General features: G+C 40.5%; 1 long non-coding RNA gene across 1 annotated transcript; it reads left to right on the top strand.

Moving 5' to 3' along the window:
- Positions 1–695: 695 nt before the first annotated feature.
- On the top strand, positions 696–3,270 carry LOC112975749. The gene is made up of 3 exons (XR_003256742.1): positions 696–792; positions 1,928–2,053; positions 2,967–3,270. It is a non-coding gene; the product is annotated as an uncharacterized LOC112975749 (long non-coding RNA).
- Positions 3,271–5,488: the final 2,218 nt, after the last annotated feature.

The raw sequence follows: 5,488 nt of genomic DNA, 5'->3' as shown, positions 1-5,488 counted from the left end.
AAATCCTAGCTCTATGTTGGAGTTAAATTTGGGGGGGGGGGGATCACATCAAAGAGCATAAAATGATTATATTTTAACTAGGGCATCCTTACATGATGAGTGTGTGTATATATGGTCAGCTCAAATCAGTGTAAGAAATGAAATGGGTTTGTTTTAGAAGTAGCAGGATAGTTTTAGACACACAGAATAATAATAAAAATATTACCAATCCACAGGCATATGGGACAAGATTACCTACAACTAGACTGGCATATGTGTAGAAGGAATATGTAGAAACTGCCTATGTTCCCTTACACAATATCATATAAAAATTCATTGATTTCTTTTAACACTAATCAGTATGTGTTTATTAGCGTTATTAGGAATAATTCTCATCTTAATAGTAATCACTGTCTGTCATGGTTCTCACGTGAACCAGTATGGCCGGCAGTAAATTTTATTAATTTTGTGCCATAAACTGAATACTTTGTAAATGTGCTATCAAAGGATGTCTTGCCTTCTTGATATTAGCCCTTGCATAAGGGACGAGATTTGATTTAAAATCAAATCTAGAATAAGGACAAAGACCTTGCATGCTGTTATTGCACTTCTAAGGGTAAATCTTGGTTTTGCTGCAATTGATGGGAGTAATTTTCCTTTGACTACCCAGTTCTAAAATGAATTTCATATTTTCCTATTGCATTCATAGGATTAAAAGAGCAATAACACTGGCAAAAAATTAGCCATTTTGCTGGCAAGAAAATGAATGGGCTGACCACTTCTGCACATTCATATAGACGGCGGGGCTCGCAGGTAACACCAGAAGCTACTTATCGAGACTGTGGAAAGCCATGGTTCTGGTTTCTTCAGGCATTTTTGGCCATAGGAAGATGGAAATTGCTTTGGTGGAGCTAATCTTAATTTCATCTAGTCTTAGATGAAATCTAAACTTTTTACCTAGATATCTAAGATTATTAGCTAGTCTCAATTTCATCCTAAAATGATTAGGAGGAGTTATAAACTTCTTGAGACCCTGAGGAGGTAGATCACCCTGTCTTTTACACCCTATTTTGTTGATATGCTCAAATGCTTTCTGAGGTGGCTAGTAATTCCTTAGGGAAAAATGTATGAAATTCCCATATCATCTGATACAACTAAAGAGTCTGTAACTTCTTTCTGACTCATTTTCAATCAGTTTATCTGTTTCTGAGCTGAGACTAGATGCATCTTCTCAGGATTAAGCCTTCTTTAAGGCCCTCTTCTTTTTGCCATCTTTCCACTAAAATGGGTTGCTGTTCTCCTGAACAGCAGGAATGAATGAATGAATAAATGAAGCCACCTCATTTATAAGCCTTTTTGGAAGCCTTTTTTCAGACCCTTCTGTCAGGTTGTTTGCTCTATGTTTATTTTCATTGCCAATCTGGTTGGCTYGGCCCTTCATACTTCTCTTACTTTCCTTGAAGATGTAGCTCTGAAGAGTGCATCTCCACAACGTGAGCTGTGATGCAGATAAATCAGTCTGCTGCTTTGCAGCGTCTCTGTTTTGCTTAGTTGCTCCCTTTCATTTTGGCTGTCTATGGAGCCAATTGCTCCTTGAGCTCTGAAGACTTTACGCAAGGACTCGTAGCACCCAGCTAGCTAGATTAGGTGTTCTTGATTGGATCATCTGTCTTTTAAAAGACGTGGTCTTCTCTTTCTTACCACTCTGAGCATGCTACGTATGAGCTGGTCTTCATGGAAATGGGTATGGTAGTCTTAACTTCAACCCTCAGGAGAATTTTCTTTTGCAAAGTGTAAGCAGCCCAAACTTTCTTCTGAAGCCCAAGGACTTGACAGTTCAGGTTAGAGACTGTGAAACTTTTGAGAGAAAGTTGGTACTCTTTTGTGCTATTAAAATTGACTTAATCAGTCTGCTGCTCAATAATAAACCATTCTGCTTGTTGGACAGCTTCTGTCTTGCAGGACGTTGGCGTCAAGACTTTGGCACAAGAACGACACAGCCAGCTACCCTTACATAATTCAGCAAGGAGATTTCTCTGAGGAGACACAGCTAGATGCTCTGACTGTTTTCAAGGTAACCTAGTATATATGCCTTACGGTGTTAACTCCATTCCTGGGGGAAAGTATAAATCCGTTTCATGTGGTGATAGGACAGAGAGTGATGACTTGAAGCTAAGGCAGCAAACATTCAAGCTAAAGCCTGTAAAATTATTTGTGAGCTTTAGAAGTGAGCACCAAAAAAAAGAGTAAAACGGTAGAGGGCTGAAGTACCATTTCTTAAGGGAATCAAAACTAACAGCTATTAAGGATGACAAGCTAATCCACCAAATGTTTATTTAGGACAAATTTAGCATATCGGATAGAGCATTAGTGTTTTAAAGAACCAACTTTGTGTAGTTGCTGGGGTGAAAAAGTATTACCTTCACTAGCGCTGCCGGTGGGGTTGCCCCGAGCTAACGAACAGAAGGTTTTGATTTGTTTAAACAACTGTTTTATCACTGCAGCAAGTGTTGCCAGGATTAGCGTTATTTCGATTGCCATTAGATGGCCAGGGAATGTGTTGGATCGGAGCCAAATTCCCAAGAGCGTAAACAGAGAGCACAGGTTTGGTTTTATTTCTGGAAACAAATAAAACCAGACTTTATTTTCTGAAGTGAATAAACTTCAGAATGAATTTAGTTAATTAATCTGATAGATTTTTTGTTGGAGGGTAATGTTATTTATGGGTCAGCAACAAGGTCTGTACGAAGAATTTAAAAGAAATGCTAATGTTGTAAGACCAAGAACTTAGAAATTAGGAAACATACCTCAGAAGTGGTAACTTGTTGCATATATACAATAGCATAGCATCTGCCAGCTCAAGCCAACAGTAGATCTCCATCTGTTTCACTCTTGGTTGATCACAACTAAGAGTAACTGGTGTGGATAAAACACCTCACCCTACAAGTAGAGATGACCAAAACTGAAGCTCTTTTCCTTTTGTGCAGGTTTTCCACTTCTGCATTCCTGTTGAGACTGAGAAGAAATGTCTACAAAGCATTTTAAAGGTCATATTTGTGCATCCTATTTGTACCCGTCTCCATCTCTTGGCTTGAAAGGTGAAATGATGGTTCTTTATTTTGCTTGCTGTCTTTAGTTGCTTTGATTTCTGGGTTCTGTTCCGCTAATTTAACTGCCGGGTCCCCTTAATTCAGGGGAGTATTCTTGTTTTTAAAAAGGTAGAGAAACCATTATCTGCGGCATATTCTAAAAAGCGTTCTTTGTATTAAGCTTATTTTCTGAAAACCTAAATATTTCAGTAACATTATTTAAACTACGCATCATTATATGCATCACTGACAGCATGAATTAAACCAAAAGAGTTCAGGCTACTTTGTCTTCATAGTAAAAGAATAAATAAAGGATACTCAAGGAATTGAGAGGATTATTTTGTGTGAATATAAAGTCTTCTGGAAATTTAAAGCATTTCCAGCTTGCTTGGTGCTCTGGCTCAGCAGAACTAAAACCAAGTCGTTCCCTAATACCTTATTTAGGGGTCTATTTGCCAATGAGAATTCTGTTGTTGTCAAGATGTAGAGCTAATATGGGACTCGCTCTATCATGATTTCCTATCCTGAAGCAACTTTGCACTGAGGAAATCCTGTATCTTGCAATATACCAGAGTAAAAATGACCCAATAAATCAAATCAAAGGCCAGGACTCCGGTTTGTTCTCCACTTAGATGGAAGGTTAAAATTGTCCAGGTAAATCTAGCTTTGCTGTCCTGAAGCTCAAGTAATGCGCCATGCAATAAACTTAAATGCTGAGTTTTGTCCCGAAGGTTGTACTTAACATACTGATCATGTGTAACTGCTCTTCTGCAGGGTACGGTCAACTCCCTAGTCAAAGACCATCCTGAAAGTGGGCCAAGCTTAAGCCTGTCTCYGAGAGAGCGTTGTTTTGGTTGGCAGCACGGGCAGAAAGGGAATGGAAAGATGAAAATGCTCTGTTTGTGACATGGAAAACCTGCGCGTGGTCATACTGGCCTAGTGCCCCAGAAGCCAAGAGGTGAAACGCACTATAAATGCGAAGGGAAACRAAACATATATTGTGTAGGATCAAAAGAGATGAAGTGGTTTAGCAAATTGCCAGCTGGGCTGCAGTCACAGACCATGGGCATATTCTCAGCCTACCTCAGAGATGAGATAAAATCCATTTCACGCGTGCAATAGGCTAGGGGTGACTATACAGTTCGTTACGTAAGTTAGCAGACAGGTGCCAATTTGGAGTAATGGTTTCATTTTCAGCTGTGTGTCTGCACCTTAAGATGATGAATGACTGTAAAATATAAAGTAACCRGTATTAGTAATAGGAAGAAGAACCAGGTTATTGTTTTTTTTTCTTTTTTTTTTTCCCATAGTATCCTAAACTCTTACTTCCATAAGATCATAAGGAAAGATGAAATATATCTTCATCAACAGTGTGTGTGTGTGGAGGCTGAGCTTTACATCCRTCTGGTTAAGCTGATATGGGCTCATGTTTTCCTATACGACAGCAAAGGCACCGACAAAGCTGAGAGGCACCTTGGCGTATTCTGGGTTCATGCCTTGATTAAAGCCAGCGGTGATGCATGGAGATCCTTCCTCTTCAAGGCTCCCCAAAGCCTGGCTGCTCCTTTTGGAGACCTTGATGAGGCTGCGCGTGCCAAGCGGAATAAGCAGCGGGGAGCACGGCGTTTTGTCACTGGGCTGCTCGCTGCCCTGGGATTGCGCACCTACGTTTAACATCTGACTCAGCTCTGCACTTTCCCACTGGAAGGTTGTTAGCGAGTCAGGTCCTAGCGCGCTTAGTTTTTTTTGGTTTTTTTTGCACCCCTGCCCTGCGCAGTTATTAATTTCATGGCTCCGTTATAGAAGGTGGCAGCTGTTGTGTTTAATTTGAATGCAGTGCTGATTTCTCTCAAGGAGTCTTTGTCCTCATATTAAGAGGGAACAGGAAAAATACTGTACTGGAGCCATCCCATGGTTTTTTTATTTCTTCCTACTCATCCATTTTTTTTTTCCCCCCTGACAAAGGGCTATATATCTTAATTATCTTTTGGCAAATCATCGTTATTTTTCCAGTTTATGGATGCTCACCTGGGAATCCCTTTCCCTTTATGGTTCAAGCAGTTCTCTGGACAACTTAAAGTTCTCTAACGTTCCCCAGCTCCTCATTTGTGTCTCCTTCAGTGACGCTTTTCATCCCCGTATGAAGCAAGTCGAGGTTTYGCTTTCCTGGAGAACAAAGCTAACAGACTGGATCGATTTATTGCAGTTTGCATGTGTTAAGCAGGTAAATGTGCATTTTAAGACCGTAGGAGACCTGCTAGGTTGGAGATAGTACTGCTAGGCGGCTGCAGGGGCAAGGGACAGCACGGTCACTGTTACGTGAGTAAAAGCACTGCGATTCGGGTAGTCTGTTCTCAGTGGGGCAAATCTCCGCTCTGGTCCCCCTGGTGCAGTGCCATGGAAACAGCAAAATTACAGTA

This window comes from Apteryx rowi, unplaced genomic scaffold, assembly GCF_003343035.1.
Source record: "Apteryx rowi isolate R43461 unplaced genomic scaffold, aptRow1 scaffold_69, whole genome shotgun sequence".
Taxonomy (NCBI): domain Eukaryota; kingdom Metazoa; phylum Chordata; class Aves; order Apterygiformes; family Apterygidae; genus Apteryx; species Apteryx rowi.
This window is presented reverse-complemented; position numbering and strand designations above follow the sequence as displayed.